We start from the raw sequence: 21,630 nt of genomic DNA on the forward strand, positions 1-21,630 counted from the left end.
TAACAATGTAGTGTATATCAAAGGTTTCCTATCAACTAAGAGGAAAAAAGTCAATAATAGACATTTACGTAACAATCAGTTTTTTGCTTGGGTCATTTTTTCAGTGAAAGAAAGTTATCCCACTTGTTTAATCATGGACTGGAGATGCAGCTTATGACTTAATAGTAGAATATATAGTAGAAAATATCACATTTTAAATAAACTCTGAAGCAAGGATAGACCACAAGATGATGAAGTGGTAAACTGAAAATACAGTTTGCATTGGGTCCACAGCATGGCGGGATAAAGCCCTGAATATGATCAAGATAATTTGGGCCTGGCTAGTAACCCAGTCACTGGTGGAGGTTGCCGAGGAAAGAACAGAGAAATGATGGGCCAAGTTCCTGGTCATCTCTGCAGGATTATGTAGGAATACTTGCTGGGCATACAGTACTTTATGCTATAATCCTGGTAGAAATAAGGGTCGTTAATGTGAAAATAAGAATGGGTGCGGTGACTAGCTTTTACTTCACTGGCATAGGCAGGGATGTGCTTTTGTACTGACCATGAGCGCACTACCTCAAACATTGTCCCAGAGTGCTGGAGAGTTGTTTAGAAAGTAACAAAGGAAAGTGCTGCATGCCAGGGAAATGATATCTCTTCTCTTCTCTTCTCTTCTCTTCTCTTCTCTTCTCTTCTCTTCTCTTCTCTTCTCTTCTCTTCTCTTCTCTTCTCTTCTCTCTTCTCTTCTCTTCTCTTCTCCACCTCATCTAAATCTTATTCAAGAATAATAAAAAAAAAGAACAAATGAAAAGGTGCTACACATAAACTAGGACCACCCCAGTACAAACAGGCAATGTTAATAATTTGAACAGGGGAATATGCACAGGATACACACATTTCACCTGTAGGATAAATAATTGGGAACAAACAGAAACAGAATTAGATAAAGACATGTTTCACTTTAATTCAAAAGTGTTTGGAAAGAATGAGTTTTAACAGAATAAAACAGACCATTTTTTTCACTGTATTTTAACTTTTTAGACACAAGGAAATGAAGATATAAAAACATGTGACCTATTGACAATTTTGGTTGGTGGTACAACAGTCAATGGATGTTCACTAGGGTGGATTTAAATGATTTTACTACACACTGTATTATATTCTTATGAAGTCCCCATTGTGGTAGGGATGAAAGTGCTCAATATTGTTGTGTTTTACTGTATTATAGTGGATTTTAGCCTTGTAGACTCTCCATGGAGTTTGTTCTTCCAGTATTTTTTGGTTCTTATTCAAGAATAACTTAAACTGTGAATATGAGAGGTCTGCTGCTCCTCCAGTGCAGGGGACTTGCACTACAGGGTAGAGTCTGAAGAGGAACACTGGACAGCAGCAGATGATCAAAAAGTGAGTATTCCATTCACAATGGTGATCTATGTACCCATTATTAAAAACACATCTGTTTTATAAGATTTCTTAATTTTAACAGATATACATTTGACAAGACATTCAGCATTATGAGAGAAGGCCAACGTTTGGTAAAACAAAGGCCAGATACTTATAGTACATAATACTCTCTAGTGGGCTATTAGTGAAGTCTGTTAAAAAGACAGCAGGTCTCCTTTTGATTTTTGTGGTGTAAAGAGACTCTGTTTTCCCAAAGTTCAATTTTTTTGTTGGAAAATCAGGCCTAAATGAAATGAAAACCTCTTTGGTGATCATGCTTCCCTACGGTAAGTAACCATATGGTATTAAGAATAATTAGTTCATTAGAGTAAAGCTTGGAATTTCCCTTTCCTCAAGTCATTAGGCTACTAATGAAGACTAAAAATAAAAGAGTCAGATGACAAAACATGCAGGACAATGGTGCAGGTAAATCTAAGTGTGAAAATGGAATTGGTAGAGTGCCATATAATATGGAGCTGGGTATCTTAGAATCTGCTCAAATGGGTCTCTTGAACATCTAATGAAGTTCAGTACTTGTACAATTAAATACGTATTCTTACTTCACAAAGAAAACTGTACCAGAGGAATGAATATTATCCATATATTTTACATTACCACTTACTATCCAGAGAGCCATGATGGTATTAAATTCAAGCTAGATATGTGCTAATGTTATGAAAGACATGGATACTTTTCCTAGTAATACAGTAGGATAGCCATAGTTTTCTCAAAGCGTATAGAAAAACTTGGGATCCATCTTATTGAAAGATGTCAGCATAATGTGAACAGCAGAAACATTGTTAGTGCAGTTGTAGTTTGTGTCTTTGACAAGCAGTGCATTAATGAATATAAGAAAATGTTCTTTAAACACTAAATTATATACATATGATATATAGCTATGTGTGGCCAGGTGACTGCATGTGTTTGTATCCTAGGATAGCATAAAAAATACTCAAAGCACAGGAATTAATTATTTCTTAACATTATCTCACGTATTCATTAGCAATCATTAACTTGTCATACTTTTCTCACATCTGAAATACAGTGGGGTGAGTTGCTTATAACCCTGCACATAGTTACTCTCCAATATTGTGCTATTTCATATTTTGGGAGAATTTCTGAAAAATAAGAACTATAAATATTATGCATTTCATCATTCATTTTTAATCTTCCTTTGGTGATAACTGGATAAGGCCAGTGAAAGAAACCAATGCGTCCATGAAATAAACAATTTGGCACTTATAAGACCACTAATATTTTAGATAACTCAATAAAAACAAGAATAGTTGACATACTGCAGAGATGTGGGGTATGCACTCTGATAAATTATTTTTATCAGATGTGAAAACACAATCTTTATTCACTTGTCCATCTATGTAAAAATATTTTTTAAATGTCTAACTATGGCTTCATCTTCAGCAATGCTTCATGATTTGCTAAAATTTAGGGCCATATGTCACTGCTAATCATGGGCGGCATTTTGTATAAGCAAACTTGGTGACCACCTAATCTTTCATTCAGCTAGGGGTGTTTTTATTTCTTATTTATTTATTTTCTATAAAAATGCTGCAATGGTGCCACTCTTCAAAGCAGCCATAGATGTGGCACTTCCAAGAAAATGCTACGTAGCTCTCCTTTGCTGGGCTTTTGGCACATTTCCACCTATGATATACAGAATGAATTGTGATTCTTTGTGTAGATTGCTGGTGGGAATAAACCAAAAGCCCATACATTTTGAAAGCTGTAAGGAAAATAACAGCCACTGTGAAAATCAAACCATCATTAGAAAAAGAGAATTTTATGACTTAGATGCAGATCACTCCAGGATGGTTTGGATAGTAGCAGGTAAGTTGTTATTGTATTTTTTATCCTGGCAAACAAAAAGATACTATGGACAATGGAGAGCTTTCACCAATGAAAGTTGAAAAAACATAACAGATTTCACACCATATTTTCTGTAAGTTGCTAAAAATATGTGATTTTTTTTCTGGCAAATTGTTCAGACCTGCAGCTGCTACATTATGATAGACATTTCTGTTTTGGACATCATATTCTTCAGATAATATGTGCTAATGCAATAACTGTCATTCTGTCAATTTTCTAAGTACTCCCACCTTTAAATGATTAGGGGTTGGCATAATAGTTAAGTTGTTTAGCTTACAAAACACAAGGTAAAAGTTTTTATTCTCACATAGGATAATTGGCTAGGCTTAAAGTGCCCCAGAAGACAGATAACATAGAATAAACATATACAAACAATATTTATACTCTGCCTCTTGATTTTGGAACCTTTGTCCTCCAATTAGTTTGGATTTGTTCATGACTTTTGAACTAAGAGGTTGACACCTATGCTTTGGAATACTTTATACTGTATCTGGCTGCTGTGTGTTTGTCTGAAACAACATTAAAATAAATTATTATGGCCATTTCTAGTTTATTTCTTTTTTTATTTTTGTTACAGTCAGACATCTGTGATACATTCAGTCAAAAAAGTGTCTAGAACTAGTATGCATAGGGGATTGTCTCCTGCTATTCTCTGCTTAAGTTAAACAGTCATTATTATGATTTTGCAGGGCTAATGAGTATTTATGTGAAGCAAGTAAACATTTTACTATTGTTGTCTACTGTGTGTTTATGTGAAGCAAAGTTCAAAAATACTGCAGCCATGCCACTTATTTATTTGTTTGCTTAATTATTATTATAGTCTGACGTCAGAGGTGTAGACTGTCAACAAAATTATTATAATTGATGGGTATGGTGTCTGTCTCTGGTTAAAAATGAGTGACCTTGCTGTTGTTTGCTTAACATGAGTGGTCATTATTATGAGGTGTAGGTAGTCAACAATATGAGAATAATTGCTGTATATAGTGTCTGTCTGGGGATCAAAGTGGCCCATGTTGTCATGTGCTCATTTTAATCAGTGCATTAACTTGACTATGCAAATAATATTGGGCACTGGCGCAGAGTTGGAATACTTAACTTTAGCTAATGTGTGCTTGTGTGAAACAACTTGAAATAGTTCACATTACTGTTTTTATGTAGTAAAGTTAAAATATGTAACTGTGACTGTTTTCGAAATCAGACATCTGAGGTATACGTAGTCAACAATGTGATAATAACTGATTTATGTATTGTCTGTCTGGAGATCAAAATGACCCATGCTTTCATGTGCTCACTTTAAACAGTCATTAACCTGACTTTGCAATTCTATTTTGCATTTGCATCAAGTAAGTTAAAATATTTAACATTAGCTACTGTGTGTTTGTGTGAAACAAAATTAAAAAACATTACTGTGGAGGCTCTTTTTTCCCTACCATAATCATATATATATGATGTATACAAAAGTGAGTAGATCTGCTGAGTAAGTGTGGCAATATGGGGATAAAAGTGACTCAATCTGCTGTTGGATCATTTCAGTTAACAGTCACTGATCTGTCTTGGCAGGAACAGTGACATACAATGTATTACATTTGCTAAAATTAGTATAAAATGATCATTGTTGTAAACAAGCAGGCATGAGTGTATGTTGGTGGGGTGGGGTTGTTGCATTGTATCTAAAAGTAACAAGTTGGACATAATTTCTATTGCTTTCCAACACAATCAAACTTCAGTAGTATCTATCTTTAGCGATCTTGCTTGAAGTGTGTAAAAGCAACTGATCACTGGAGAACTGGTACAGCGGTGCAGCATGTAGCAATGTCATCTCACAACACTTGGTTCTCTGGTTGATTTTTTAGCTATGAGTCTTTCTGTGGGAATTCTGCTTGTCCTTTATGTATCTGTGAGGGATTTACCCTGGTGCTGTGGTTTCTTCTAACATACCAAAGACTTGCCTTGAGGCACTGTATCACAGTGAGTAGCAGATTCTCCTCAGACCAAGGAATCTCTGATGCAACTCTCAGTTGGGGTACCTTCTGTATAGAATCAGAATGCCATCATTGTGTACACTTCTCCAGTTACTGCAGCTTCTTCTCACATCATAAAGACTGGATTGGTAGCTGATAATTATCCATAGGTGTGTGTGTGTGTGTGTGTGTGTGTGTGTGTGTGTGTGTGTGTGTGTGTGTGTGTGTGTGTGTGTGTGTGTGTGTGTGTGTGTGTGTGTGTGTGTGTGTGTGTGTGTGTGTGTGTGTGTGTGTGTGTGTGTGTGTGTGCGTGTGTGTGTGTGTGTGTGTGTGTGTGTGTGTGTGTGTGTGTGTGTGTGTGTGTGTGTGTGTATGTGTGCTATGCATGTGATATGGAAAAAAGCTTTGGCAATCTACTGTCTTGTGAACTTTCTAGATGGTATTTGCTCTTCCTGGGGTTGCTATAGGAGTCAGTGGTGGTTAGATAGGATTAGAAGGAGGAATAGAAATATATAGCTTGTGTGTGTGTGGGCATATGTGTGTGTGTATGTGTGTGAGTGTCTGTGTGTTTGTGTGTATGTGCATGTATAAGTGTATGTGTGTGGTTGTGCCCATCTTGTGAGAAACCTGCAGTATCAGTCAAGGTATTTGTGTCAAGAAATAATATCAGAACATCTTGTGATAAATCTGGCTTATCCACAGCAGTGTAAGTATGAGTGTGTATAACATCACTGATTTAATCTGTTGACTCACACAGTTGTTGGCAACACATACATAATAAGTCTTGTGGGTGGCAGTAAGTATCTTTTAAAAGTAAGGTATAAAGTGTATAGTAGAACATCTAATCCTTTAGAGTTTCTGGATGTGGGAAGTGCACACACACAAGGCTATATCAGAAAACTCTCACACGGGCTTACTAGAAGTACCCCATCTTGAGCCTCTGATCTGGACCCCGTCTTGGCTAAAGGAAGCGTTGCTCAAAAATATACAGAAGGCCTCTATAGCTTGGTTGTCAGCTATAGACAATGCCGTCATTCTTCCTTTTACTTTCCTCACTATTAAATCTCAGATATGTGCAAAGAAGGTAGATATCACTTATTGGGAGGAACTTGGGGCAATGTGGCTCTTATTTCTTTATCTTTCCTCACAATCCTCTTTACTCAGAGTTGTGCACAGAAGGTTGCTATAGTTTGTGTGAAGGCTGAGGATAGTGTGGTAGCTAATTATTTTCAACCTTTTCTTATAATCAAGCATCAGGAGTGTATGTAGACGGTCATTATTGCTTTGCATGGTGGCTGGAAACCCTGTACCTATTAGCTTCACAGACAAATCTCAGAGGTTTGCAAAGATGTTTGATGTAGCTTGTTTAGGGACAGTGCACTTTCTTTGAGGAAAAAAATTGGAGTATCTTACTATGATTAATATTTTTTCACTTTTATTACAAGCAAATATCAGACAAGTACTGATGGATATATTTTGGGGGATGGGGTAAGAAGGCATGCCATGTACAGACATCTTAAAATATGTTGCTCTGGCCAGTCCTAATTTTTTACTTTCATCCTAATGTGAAATCAGAGGGGTACACAGAAGGTGAATGCTTTTTGGGGGTGGGGGTAAGGAAGAATACTTAATACATGTATAATAGCAACAACTTCAAATATATGACTGTGGCCATTTGTTATTTAATTTTCATACCAATTTGACACCAGAGGGATACACAGAAGGTGACTATTGTTTGGGGGTTTGGAGACAGGTAATATTCACAACTATGATTTATGTTTCTTCATAAGCACTTGTATTTTTAGTTTATTAGAAACTATTCTTTTATCGTTGTTGAGCATTAAAACTTGGACACAGCTCATTCATTCCTTAAAAGAAAAAACTATTTTTTAATTGTCCATTTTTTTCAAGCCTTCATTGGGGAAACAAGTTATAAAAGGCACCGCAGAGCATTTCAAATTCCATGGAAACTTCGGGAATGGCAACATGTAGTCCCCTGGCTTAATTAAATGATTTTCTCCACAGTTATTATGGTGCACCCTTGTCCATTTAGGTGGTGAAAGGGTTCAGGAAAAAGAAAGATGAAGAGTAAGAATGTATGAGAAAAGGAACAAAAATCTGACTTGTGTAAAGAAACTGGGGGTACACTGCGTTGTGACAGAGATGATGGTGTACATCAAGAGGGCACCACTGATTCTTTTCCTTAGGAGTCCATTTCATCTCAGGCCAGTTCTGCTGCTGATACAGCAGAGATACAGTACAAAAGAACTTGCATCTTTTAAACACATCACAAACTCTGGTATTTATTGGAGTTTAATGAGTGTGTAGGTCCTAAGGTGTAGATACAATTCACATAAGTATCAAGGAAATAGATATATGTTAAATGGTTTAGATTTACAAGCACAGAAAGCAGAAAAGACCATTGGTATCATTACTGTTTGATGCAGTAGCTCTTTACTTGATTAGATCGAGTTCAAGTTTAATATGCATTGATTCCACTTGCCATTTTTCAAAACACTGAAACAATTAACAGAAGCCATCTTTATTTAGGTTTGTTCAAAATACAAGCAACATATGTGGGCAATATAGTCATATTTCAATTTAGAAACTGAGTAGGAAGGAATTGTCTTTCAAATGTCATATCACAAAGCACTTCTTACCCCTCATAGCCTGATATACCCAACAGTCATATGATTTTAGACACTTGGAATTACAAAGTAAATATTTCATTCTGGTATATATTAAAATGTTATTTCTGAACCTGTTTCATCTTTTTTAATTAAATATGCCACTTTATACTGAGATAAACATATTGACTTTTTTTTTGTAATTTAGTACAAGTAACCACACACATTTATCCCATGTCCTTGACACAGAATATATGAGTTGCATGTTGCTTTTATATATTTTCATTTGCCATAATTGAACTTTACTGAATATTGTCTTCTTGTAAAAGCAATACTACCAATGCAGTGCACTTGTCTGTTCAGCATCCAACCTACTCAAATGAAACATCAAGTTTATAATCATTATAAGGGCTTCTGAGCCTCACTGCACTCATCTACTATCTGTAACAATGCTATTATAACCTCACTCTTCTGTGGTACATGACTGTCCTTCGATGCAATTCGCTCTTCAAAATGTAGGTAGTTGTTTGGTGCTTTAACGTAAAATAAACAGCATACATAAATACATTTCATTGCATCAGATTAAAAAATATAACAAAAGTTGCTTTGTTCTACCTCAGTTGAAGTGTTGAAAATAAAATGCTCCTGTCTAAGGCTGGAAAAGAAAAACATCTTACAGAACAGTGGCTAGCTTGGTTTGAACCCTGGGCAATGCCATCAATTTTCCCTCCCCTTGAAATGAAGAACTAAAAAAAAGTTTTTTAGACTGAAGAACCAAACAAGCCCCCTTTAAATTTGTATGATCAAATCAGTAAAATGAATTAATCACTGAATTCCAAAATTTTGAGCAATAAATGCTTTCCTTCCGTAAAGCTCTGTTTTTAACAATTCAGAATGGATTTTCATTATGCCATTATCAGCACGCAGTTCCTGCTATGGTATCTATCTTTTCTACTGAAATATTGCATATTTGACAGAAGGATAAAAATTAAAGTTTACAGTATAAACCTGCTCTAAGTAACTCAAGCCTGTAATGTTTTAACTTAATATTTTTTCAATTTTATAAACCACTGCAATTTTATGACATGCAATGGTGCAATCTGGTCAGTTTTCAAGTTTAGTGGAATGGATTTCAGTAACACGGCTCTATTTTTGCATTGTTACTAACTTCAGGTCATAAGATATTGTTTGCAATGTGAACTATAAGTTAGGAAAGCTTTCTGCAGCTTTACATATTGTATCTTGATCCACTCTTGGGGGAAAACAACTAACATCCAACCTAAAATATATAAAGATATCACAGTGCTCCACAAACAAATCTTGATGGAGCCCATCTATCCTTGCTATGTAGCTCATGCTCCTGCCCTTTAATATACAGAGATTTGTAAACTATGACATGATCATCAGAATCAACTTATTATGTTTCTAGATGAATGCTACAGTTATTTCACCAGACAATTTAAAAACATCTTTAACCAGAAAAGATGAATGTGATCTATTTTTTTTTATGAAAAAAGTAGTGTAAAAATAGTTTTTTGCTAGTTAAATCTTTCAAAATCTCTGAAAGTTGAAGTCAGAGAGACAACAAGTGTCCACAGCCACCTTATTAGGTACAACATTGTGACAGAAAAAAGTAGGAATCCAGAGATCAGCATAGCTAGGGATGACATTCATAGTCTAGGGTTTTGCAAATTATTTAAGGCTATCTGTGAATAATGGTGTCACATGGGTATGCATATAAGGTTAGCCAAAGTCATTTGCAATGAGTACAGAAAAGCAAAGTCTTTTGTGAAAACACACCCACTTCTTGCAAAAGAGTAAATTGTGTAATGTTCAGCATTACACAATTGTAAATTACTTCACCAAAGTATGAGTATTTATGTTATTGTTTTTTGGATGTCACAGGTTAGACTGGTTAAATGCAGTCACCCTTAAAACATTTAAGGAAAGCTGCAAAGTTTATAATGTTTTATATAGGGGTATCCTTTTGTAGACACACCAATGGTTTCTTTAAAGAGTAGAAAAGGGGGCATAGGAAAACTTGAAAAGGATGATACATGTAAAGACAGGAATGCATAAGGGAAACATCAAGAGGGTTTGTGCTACGGAGGTGGGACAGGATGGGCAATATGTTTTTGTTGAGAGATAGACCCCCCCATTTTACTGAAGAAGAGGCAGCTGGAGTCCCAGTCCACAGATCCTCAAACATATCCACTGCCAAATGGTGTTGCAGTGGAGGAACCTTATGTTGACAGCACAGGGGCTTGTGTTGATGCACTGGTCAGCACCACCTGGGCAATCATGTCTTCAGCACAGTGAAGAGAGGCTTTGACTTGTTGAATTATCCTGTCCATTACCTCCATCAGTATGACTTCTACCAAGCTTGAAAGCTTTTTTTTGGTGAGGCTTGACAGGCTGCCACGTGTCGGTGTGCCTGCAGTACTGGTGCCTTTACCCTGACCCAGTAAGGTTGTCCCCAGACAGGTAGATGATAAACTTTTCCTAGCCTGAGAGGTACATGCCTGGCCTGCTCCTAAGAGATTTGAAGCTGTAAAAAAAGGAAATAAATGGGAGAGAAACAAAACAATAATTGAGAAAGAAATGCATAGTAAAAATAAGAAAGAAAGAAAGAAAGAAAGAAAGAAAGAAAGAAAGAAAGAAAGAAAGAAAGGATACTATGGAGGGCCTATAAGACTGACAGATTAAGGCCATAAGCAGACAGCCCAAGACATGTATGGAACAGACAGTTAAGCTTAGACCTTTCAAAAAAACAATGGGAAGAAAAATCTGTGTAGCACGAAGGATTGCCACAAAGGCAAGGAAGCTCATATATTTGGATGGAAGTGCCACCATAAATATTTTAAATGCCATCCAGTCTGAACAAGATTCATGCTTCCTATGACCCCACACACTGGAAGAACATGAAAGGGAAACTGGAAGTCAGTTTCATGTCTTCTGTTATTGTGAAACCCTAATAGGTTTTAAGGAAGAACTAACTAGGCTAGTCTGCAGGAGGAGAGAAGTATCAAATAAGCATTTTTTTTTAACTGTGACCATATCCTTACAGTAAAAGGGAATGCAAAGGCACTGACAACATTAGTTATGATGGTAGCCAAAAAGGTTATTAAAAAGAAATAGACAAAAGGAGAAAAAGACAGAAATACAAGAGGTTATAGCGAGATGAATGGGATGAAAGAGAGGGGTTAGCCTGGTCAACAGAAAAAAAAGATGCTAAAAGAGAAATATGAGATTGAACTTTAGGAATACAGAGCCCATAAAGAATGAGAGGTGCAGAATTGTTGCTACCAACCATTTGAGGGATGAGAAATACAGGCCATGCTGGTAGAGTGGTCAGGTTAAAATGGATTGTTAGACTAGCAGCAGGCTCATCATCTTGGTTGAAAAGAAATTTGTTTCAGGAGTGGATGCGGATAAGAAATGAAAGTAGATGTTGCTATTTATTTATGTGCTTAACCAGAATTGTAAGTTGCTAGATGAGGAGAAAGCCATGCTTGTATATAAATGAAACCTTTCAGTGCGAATAGCTGAATTCTCCTGCCCACTACCGCCATCAGTACATCTTCAACCAAGCTTGAAAGCCCCTTTCGGTGAGGGTTACCAAGCTGCTATGCACCAATGTGCCTGCTGTACCAGTGCCTCTACCCCGACCCAGTTAGGATGTCCCCAGACAGGCAGAGGGAGAACTTTTTCTAGATGGAGAGGTACATGCCTGGCCTGCTCCTGAGAGATTTCAAGCTGTAAAAATAGGAAATAAAAGGGAGAGAATCAAAACGATAAATGAGAAAGAAATGCATAGTAAAAATAAGAAAAAAAAATAGTAAGAAAAAAGGGGTTGAGAGAGAGAAAACTGAAAATGTACAGAAAATCCACACCATGTTTACATGCCATTTCATACACTATTAAAATATTGAAGTAAATTATTTATTGAAGTAAAACTCGTGTACGGGAAGTGCTTATGCACACAAGGAGAGTAGCCATTTGGGAAGTGCTTGTGTACTTGGGAAGAACGATATGAGTAGTCTTATGCATACTTCTGATAAATTCATACGGGAAGGGCTTGTGACTGCTTGAAATGATCGCATACCTCTCAACTGTACATATTTTTGCAGAATGTCCAGATTTTTGCTTCATATTTTTGGTCTGTTTTTCATAAAATTGTGGTCTACTGGCAAATTAGTGGCGCATCATTACAGATTAAATTTAGAAAATAATGACAGACATTTGAGATTCAGACTTCATTCCCTTCAGAAAATGTATACTAAAGCAAAACCTGTCATTCTATCAACTTTCTAAGTTTGTGAGTGCAATACTTAAAAAGCGTCACTATTTTTAGGCATTTGCCCCACTTTTATTTATGGCTTTGTGCAGATTTCCTGTTGCAAGAGGTTGAGAAGTATGGATGTGTGAATCTCTCAAGTTATGTACATACAATGCATTTAACTCAGTACTAAAGTACACTTTGTAATTTTAAGAAATAATCAGGTAAAAACTGCAACTTTATTTTGAATTGTAATGGTTTCAATTGCATTTCTTTCATCTGCAAATCTGTAAATGTTTTTCTTATAAACAATACAGAAAACAGTTGTAAAAATAGAGTACAGCAGTTATACATGGACATATTTCTGTCTCTTTTTACAGTAATATAATTATTTCAAATCCTTTTGTTTATGTTTCTTATACATATTACAAACTAGTAAGACCGAGTTATCTTGGACGTCAGTTATACTTACCAAAAGATTCAACCTGCCTTTCTACTCTTGGTTTGTTGTTGCTGCTGGTGGTTGTGTTCTATTTCTTCAGCTGCAATTAAAAGACAGATTTTTGTGTGTGTGTGTGTGTGTGTGTGTGTGTGTGTGTGTGTGTGTGTGTGTGTGTGTGTGTGTATTTATTCCTGTCAAAGCAAGAACTCCTTTTTTTATTTTGTCTTACATATGGTAGTTTTATGAATTCATTTAATACTGTGACAATATTCCTTGTCATGCAAGAAAAAAATAAATATATGAAACGTGTGTGGAATGTTGTTTTCAAAAAACTATACTGTGCATGTAAACACTGTTTTCATGTAAAGCCTTTTTACACACACAGAAATTTAGCAATTCATGGAAGTTTGCATTTCCTTTACTGTACAAATGTGTCTGATTTGATAATAGTAATGTAAAAGTAAAACATTTCTCATCATACCTGAAATGTCTAGATAGCAATTTTCTAAGTTTATAAGAACAATATTTAAAATTTGTTTAAATTTTTGGGGCTTTGTTCTTACATTATTTTTGGCTTTGTCCAGACTTTTTGTGCTAAGAAGTTGAGAGCTATGTGAAGTCTGTGTTGGTTATTTGCTTGGCTCAGCAATCCCCTCCCTTCTCCCCAACCTTCTCTCTAGATATCTTGTAGTGTGGTGTGTGAGTGTGGTGTCTGAGAGTTCAGCTATGCTGTACGTGCAGGTAGAAACACTTTTGAATAAACTGCTGTGTTAAGCAACTGCATTTGTTATATTTCTACAGCCTATACAAAACTGACTTCATGTAATATAACTATTAAGTCATTTTAAGCTATAGCAATAAATTGTAATATGTAATTTTATTTTTATTATTTATGAATCTCTTAAGTGATCCTTCTTGTAACCTAGTACATGATTTACAGAGCTAAATATACAGATTATTATTTTAATAAACACCACATTTGTATATATAATTAAAATCTGTTACATTACTCATATCCATGTTTTTTTATAAAACATACATGCATGATTACAAACATGTTCATGATTTCCTCTGCATTTCATAATAGCATTTCAAGTTATATTTTCAGGTACATATATCTTTCTTACAAAACATGTATAGTTCTGCAAATTTGCTAAACTTTTTTTTTATCTTTAATATAACTCAATGTAATAGTGAACATTAAAAAACAATAGCTTTTTTTTTTTTTACTTGCTATAGAACTCTGGCCTTCTCAACACTACCTGGTCTACACACTCAGCCAGCGGGTCAGCGCTATGCTTCTGCACATCATTGTAATGATTACAGCACTGCTTGCCAGAGCTGGTTATACCTGTCAGGATTATAGGTGGTCAACCATCTTCCAGATATCAATTTTTTTCCAAGTTGTATGCCATGTGCACAGTTCAGTCCTATCCCAATATGAATCATTGAGAATATAGAGCATTTTCTTGGTTTCCTTGTCAACCACCTAGGAATACTTCCTTGTGTCTTCACAGGTGATGCCACCATTCGAAGTACTAGAACAACAATGAAGAAGGTATGGTCAGTGAACTATTAATCAGGGTTAAAACCACTTCCTTTGAGGTGTGACATCACCTTAACCAAACCCTGATTATAGCAGGAGCATTAAAACAACTACTACTGTTATTGGCAGGTTTGGTTTAACCAAAACTGCTTCTTCACATACATTTTTTTCCTTAAAGAAAACCAGTTACCTTTCCCATCTATGCTTGATTAAAATGGATTTTTTTTATTAATGATTGCTATTGCTAATGATCCTTGGTAAAGGTTATTTTTTGTACCCTAACCCCAGTATGCCTCATTTTTTTTTTGTGGGGGTGGTGGTGGTGGTAGTGGAAATAAATGTCACTATGTGTGTTAGTTTTACTGTTAAGATGCTATAATTGTTTGAGTTGCTAGGGTGTGGCACTTATAGATGGGCTGGGCAGGGATTATACTTCAGAAATACTGCAAACTTGACATTCAGATGACTCCATTTTTTAACTACATTCTGATTTTGGTTAGTCTAGGTCTGTTTGTGTGTTCCAGCAGCAAGCCTGAGACAGCTGTAGAGTGTTGCTGACGATGAAGTTTTCTGCAGCACATCCATGTCAGTCTGATGTGCATTCATGTTATTTTGGATGTGCATTCATGACACATTGTCATACTACTACAATTCATAGAGATGAATGTAAACTAGCCTGATTTGCATGTAGCATGTCAATGGCCCTGATTTTTTTCCATAAGTTGAGCATTGCCATATTAATTTGCCAACAGACACAATAGGTGGTAACTGCATTAGGAAACAGTACACTTATTACAGTAAGGAAGTATTTAAAAATATCATAATTTGACAAGAAACACTTACAGATGTTATTTCTTTCTTGAATTAAGAGCCACATTTAATGAGCTTAATATGGTATGCATGTTACAGTAGCAGTGATTGATTTCTAGATTAGTTTCATTTGGAAAATTAATTTCATGACAGGAGTATAATTTGTAAATGATTACTGATGACAAAATGATTATTACTTTATTTATTGATTGTGTATATATGGATATAAATACAGTAATTTACCACTGAAGTTCTGCAGTGCTAAAGATATTGACAGCCGTTTGATGAACTGGAGATTTTTGGAGTGACCGTGATGAAAAAAAAATGGCAGTTTATGAGTGGCAGATGGTAGGGAAGGGATATTTTTTGTGACAAAAGTAATTGCATTCATTACCTGAATTAACTGTAAGCAATATATTGCAATTTCCCATTTCTATATTGAGATTTCTTCATGTAATTATACGGTTTGTGTTAAGTAACATTTTTATTTAATGTAGGTGACAGGAAGGCCTGGCCAGTGTTTTGTATTGTAAAAGATGATTACATAAAACAGTATTGTCACACTTTCTGACTGTGGCCTTTTTTGGGGATATGTAGTAATGATGGAAAATAAGGGATCAAAGCAAAGAAAGGATAACTTCAGCCATGAGAAAAATTGTGTCCCCATGCCAGCACTTCAGACATATGGGAAACTTCTTTTTGATAAAAGGGGCCAGACAAGTAGAAAGGATCAAGACTTGGAATCACGCAGTTGTTAAAATCAATGCAGTGGGTGGCAGAAATCTAACATTGGCACAATGCAAGAAAAGGGCAAATGATATGTTAGCACATACTAGAAGTAATGCCAGGAAGAATACAATTTCCTGTGCCACTATGGGGGGGGGGGGGGGTTGTCCGAATCTTGTGCAATTAACACCAGATGAGGAATACTTTTTTCTGTCCACAGGGATGACTATGACACAAAAGACTGAGTGCTATGCCAGTCTTTGTTTAATTAACTTTATATATCATTGATTCAAAAACATGTTTTTGTCCATTTTGGCTCCCATGCTGTAAGCTATAGTGTCTAGTTTGTCTGGCATCTTACATCAGTTTAAATTTTCTGTAAGTAAACTGTTGAACTTTCTATAAGTATTGTTAAAACTAAATGCCATATAATTTACAATTTGCCTTGATGGGAGTTTTGTTGATTTGTAAAAGCTCTTGGATCTATTTTTATGGTGTGTACAGATCTGTTTTGCAGACTGAATGCTATCCTGGTCTTTGTTTAATTAAGTCTATATATAACTGCTCCAAAACATATTCCTGGATATTTTGGCTCACATGTTATCATGATATACTGTGGATAACAAGCTGCAGTGTCTGATTTGTCTCTCTTCTTACATCAGCTTGAATTTTTCCCCAATCTTCCCACCCTTTTGCTGTTGTTGTTTTAAAAGCCACTGTCTCTGACTTTTACTCATTATGGTAATCTGACTACCAAACTCCCCCCCTCTCCCTTTGATTGCTGCTGTCAGTTGTGTAAAGTGATTAAGTACATTTCCCATACAGTGTTTTACGTAGATCTGTCATACCGAGAGCTCACTCAACAAACAAGTATTGCTGTTTAGCTAATCATCTTTACTACAAATTCTGTAGTATTAGCATTTAACTTGATTCTATTAAACTGGTTTTATTTTCACATGTTCTGGATCCATTTTGTCTCTTTCTGCACTTTTTGGATACCAGTATGAGTCTGTCATAGTCCATGTGGGTGTAAATGACCTGAGATGTACCTCTCTGGATTATTTGAACAGAGACATTATGGATCTCTCTGAATATGTGACTCATACTGCTATGTGTCTTGCATTGAGCAGCATTTTACCTTTACCAAGCATGAAGCCATAGTATAAAGAAAAAAAAAACGACTCTCTCATTCAATATAAAAATCAGCTTTGTAAACCCAACAAAACCTGTTACAGTTACAATTTATTCTAAAGAAAACTACATCCTATTAAGCAATAGTTTGTCAAAATTCACTGCCCTGCCCAACCCAGAATTTGCAACAGCTGTGCAGAAGTTGTCACAGAAATACTGTACAAAGATGTAAATGGCTTCATAGAGGCTGCTGTACTCACCAGAAGTAAGCCCAAAACAAACCACATTGGTGGAATCCTAATCTTAACAGGGTGCATAACTAAATGAAAAAAAAAACTCATGGCTAAAGTCAGAAGGAGCAACTCTCATAATGACAGAGTTCATTAATAAAACTAAACAGGAAACTTAAAGTACTAATTAAATCCAGCAAGGTCAGTTATATGGTCGAGATAGCTGCTCAGACTAAAGGCAACCACAAGGCCTTCTACAGCAATGTCTGAAACCTCAACAGTAACATGCAACAGTGTGTTGAACTGGTAGTAAATGGTACCAACTTTACTGAGAAAATGACATAGCGAATCTGCTGGCTGACAAAGTTATCTCAGACTTTACCCCTCCACTCCCCCACCATCTCCTTGTGAAATCCTTATCAGCATAAATCCCCCCTCCCCAAACTATCAGCAGGGAGCAGGTCACATCAATGCTCACTAAGGGTAAAAATGCAACCTGAATGGGCCAGACAATATCCCAGGTTGCCCTCTAAATAGCCTTAAACATGACCTATCAAGACCACTTGAGTCACTTTTCAACTACAGTGTCTGAACAGGCTTTGTACCAAGTGAAAGGAGGATGGCAGCAGTTATACCCCTTTACAAGGGTGGACCATCAACCAACCCCATAATTCACAGGCCTATCAGTCTGACTAGTTTAATATGTACTGTAATGCCATGGAATGAATTATCATGGAGATGATCAACAAATCCTTTAGCAACCTTCAGACACTGAACCCATCCTAGTCTGGTTTTATCATAAGAAGGTCATGCCTACTTAACCTAGTAGCCTTCCAAGGCAACTAATGAAAGAAAAATGGTGTATACTGCATAACTAGACATGGGTAAGGCATTAAACACAATACCTCACTCAAAGTTTGTGGACAAACTCACTGAACTAGGCATAAATCCCTATACAACTCACTGGATTGCCAGCTGACTCACAGATAGGAGCAAAGTAGTCAGGATTGGTGAGACCACCTTCACCAAGAGGCATGTCACTAGTGGAGCACACAGTCATCTATGTTGGGCACACTACTGTTTGGCATCTACATTTCAGAGGTTAAGGGTAATGTCAAGGGCCTCTGGCTCACCAAGCTCACAGATGACTGCAAATTGGGACCAAACAATCCCTCCACATGACACTAACATCCTGCAAGAGGGTGTAATAAAGACAAATGACTGATGCCAAAGTCATGGATTAAAACTCAATGCAAAGAAATGCATTATAGTGCCTTTTGGGAAATTGTCTTCCCAGGCAAATTACTCCATTTATATGATATCCCCTAAGAGTTAACCCAATAGTTAGAGATCTGGGAGCATATGTAAACAGTAATTTGGCCTTTGTCCAACATTTAGTCAAGGTAATAAGAAAATCATTCTATGTAGCCCATTTTATATACAAGGGTATGACATCCAGGTCCAAGGAAGTTATATTACCACTCCACTTGTTCCTTATCAGACCCATCACTGAGTAGAATTCCCCATTCAGTATGCACCAGACTAGGAATATGCAACAGTTGTAATTCTTTCAGTGGGGCCTCAACAAGAGAATCCAGGGTATTAAAACACTGCCATAAGCAGATCACCTTACAGCCCTGTCTCTATAATCTGGTTCTGGTTGTTGAGAGGTGATCTGTGTTGGTGTAGAAAGCATCCTTATCTCTGCAAAACAATGAACACCCAAAACACTAGATCCAGGGATCTGAACTTTGTGATAAAAATAGAACACACTGGTACAACAGATATTTGACTTTGATTTCCAATCTCTGGAAAAGGCTGCTCATCCATGTGAAGCAGAGTCCATCCCTAAACCCTATTCAACCATAACCTTGACCGTTGGATAAGAAATTGCAAATTCATCCCTGAGCTGACCCCCATGTCTGTTATAGACAGAGGCTGACAGTAGATATTATTGAACTAACATTGGATGGGTTATCATAAATCATCCCCAGGTTGCCTCCTATGTGTCTTATAGATAAAGGCCAACAGTAATCATTCCCTAACTAACACCCCCCACTATAACTTTTTAGTAACCTCATAACTAACATACCCCTCCAAACAAACATATCCCTCCTGACAGGCATACTTCTCCAAATAAGATGCACATGTTACCAAGAGGTGAAGTTGAGTTGGGTTCTATGACTAGGGTTATAATGGCCCTAAGTGGAAGTTAACCTAGTATATACAGTACCTATGAACCTATGAAGATGGTGGGACAGAAATAATTAGAGGTGTTGTGTACACAATCATTTACTCATGAACATTGGTTTAAATTCAGTAATATACATTTACGTATATATTTATATAGTATGTATATTTATATTTATTTATATATTTTATTTATACAAGTCATATTCTGACCCATTACTGATGGATTTACTGCACATCAAGAAGTCAAATGGCATCAGAAATACTCAGTGGAGGGATCTAAACCTCTTCTGTAACACCCACACAACAGATTGGAGGGGTAGGCATATTTTGCAGAGGATATCACTGCTGTAGAGCAGACACCCCCCATCCACATAAATCACAAAGTTCATCCCTGTCCATTTTCAAATGCAACTTAGTTCTATGAATGCGAAACAGAAAATTTACCCCAAGACTACTTACTGTACTACTAATGTACAGAGGTAGTTCCCAAATGCTTTATCCCATGCACGTGTCCCATCAAATTATCTACAGTATGATCCCAGTTGTTCTTATTACGAGTAATATATACTTATTGACCATGTGATGGGTAAGTCCAATCTATAATCAAATGGGATAGATTAGTTTGAGCACAAAAAGGGAAATTGGCTAGGCTTAAAATGATCCACAGTGGCAGCTAGCCTGGTCCTTATTTTTGAACCTATCTAGAGAGAGAATTGAATGGTGACAAGGAATGATGCAATTAAACATGTCACAAGTAATTATTATTAAATGAACCCTGTACATCAGGAAAGAAGGGAAATGAAGACAGTGTGTATATTATGTGTCCCACTCAACCCCTTATAAGCATACATTCCAGTATGCTATTCCATCATTATTAATGTTTTCAAATATATTTTAATGGGTCTGCATCAAAAACAAGCAGTTCTTTTCAGATCATGCAAAAATTTCATTAAATATCACTTGGGATAATAAACAATATTTACACCATAGAGGGTACAACTGGTCTTTGAATCCCAATCTACTAGAAAAACAAGATCTGATAGAAGGTATTACCAATCCACTAAACACGATGATATCTAATATCCCTAACTCTCAACTCCCAAAAGATATTGAATGGGCTTCAACTAAAGCACAAATTAGAGGTTTCATTATCAGTAAAGCAACACATTATAAAAAAATATACTCTAAGGAAGAATCAGTTCTAAAAGAAAAAAATAAATCAACTAGAAAAAGAACTACAAGATAATTACAATAAAACTGAGGAAAATCTACTAAAAACACAATGAGACCTATACATATTAGAATCCAATAACCTATCATTTCTTGAAAGTAAGACTTTAGCTAAATATTCCGACGGCATTCAAATTCCATCAAAGGCACTAGCCAGATTAATCACCCTCCACAAACCACCACCCACCATATCATAAATTAGCTACCAAGATAAATCATATATGCATAGTATGGAAATAGTAAACCTGTTTGAACAGACCTATACTCAGATCTAAGGAGAACAAACCCTGTCTGAGGCAGAAATAGTCAGATCACTTTATCTTAAAAAGTTAATATTCCCCAAACCAGATTCTAATCAGCAGAAAAATTTTATCAACCCAGTCACTCAAAACAAGATTATTAACACAATTAATAAATTAAAAATGAGCAAAACCCCAGGCCCAGATGGACTTACACCAGAATTTTACAAAACATTTGCCCCGCTAATCAAGATACTATACCAAGTATTAAACTATATAATAAATAACAAAATCAATGATACCCACTTCACTGTATCCAAAACTATCTTTATTCTGAAAGAACATTCAGACCACAAAAATCTTAGTAGCTGCAGACCTATCTCACTACTAAATTTAGATGCCAAACTACTCACATCAATATTAGCAAACAGAATGAAGAATATTAACTCAAATATCATCTCACCAGAACAATCCGGATTCACCCCACCTAGACAGACCAGTGACAATACACTAATGTTCGAAGCACTGATCTCTTTTGCAAATATAAAAAACCCTCTATTTATACAATGGTGGTAGATGCACATAAAGCTTTTGATAGAGTGAATATAACCTTCCTAGTCCAGGTTCTATTCCACTTTAATTTCCCCAACAAATTCATTCAAATAATCAAAATACTTTATGATAAACCATACACAAATCTATGCATTAACAAAATCTTATAAAAAAAAAAGTCATGATTAAAAACGGTATAAGACAAGAATGTTCGCTGTCCCCTTTTCTATTTAATATCTATCTAGAACCACTCTTCCTACACATTAAACAAAACATTTATCACAATCCCCCCAAAATCTTTAACACTAAAATCTTTCTTACTGCCTTTGCTGATGACCTAAACATTTACTTTACT

This window comes from Protopterus annectens, chromosome 3.part0 (genome assembly GCF_019279795.1).
Source record: "Protopterus annectens isolate FY-2018-M chromosome 3.part0, PAN1.0, whole genome shotgun sequence".
Classification (NCBI taxonomy): Eukaryota; Metazoa; Chordata; order Ceratodontiformes; family Protopteridae; genus Protopterus; species Protopterus annectens.